Consider the following 219-nt stretch of genomic DNA (forward strand, 5'->3'; position numbering starts at 1 on the left):
CCCGAGTGGATCCATGGGGCTGACACCAGGGGATCCAGGGGGCTGTCGGTGTCACCAGGGGCTCAGCCAGTAGCACTGGTTCTCCTGGTGCCTCTTCTGCAGGCAGGTGGGTTGTGCTGGGAGGGTTTTCCCTCTGGCCCCACGAGTATTTCCAGCTGCAGGTGAGGTTTGTGAGAGTCAGGGGGTCGATCATCTGGGTCGCCCCCTGGCGGGGCGCGG

General features: G+C 64.8%; 1 protein-coding gene across 1 annotated transcript in view; it reads left to right on the plus strand.

Moving 5' to 3' along the window:
• The window catches only part of CTSH (cathepsin H), a gene marked incomplete at its 5' end in the record, with an annotated part of 5,375 nt that overhangs the window by 4,918 nt on the left and 238 nt on the right, over window positions 1–219 (plus strand). The window lies entirely within an intron of this gene.

This window comes from Mesitornis unicolor, unplaced genomic scaffold, assembly GCF_000695765.1.
Source record: "Mesitornis unicolor isolate BGI_N332 unplaced genomic scaffold, ASM69576v1 scaffold34648, whole genome shotgun sequence".
Lineage (NCBI taxonomy): Eukaryota > Metazoa > Chordata > Aves > Mesitornithiformes > Mesitornithidae > Mesitornis > Mesitornis unicolor.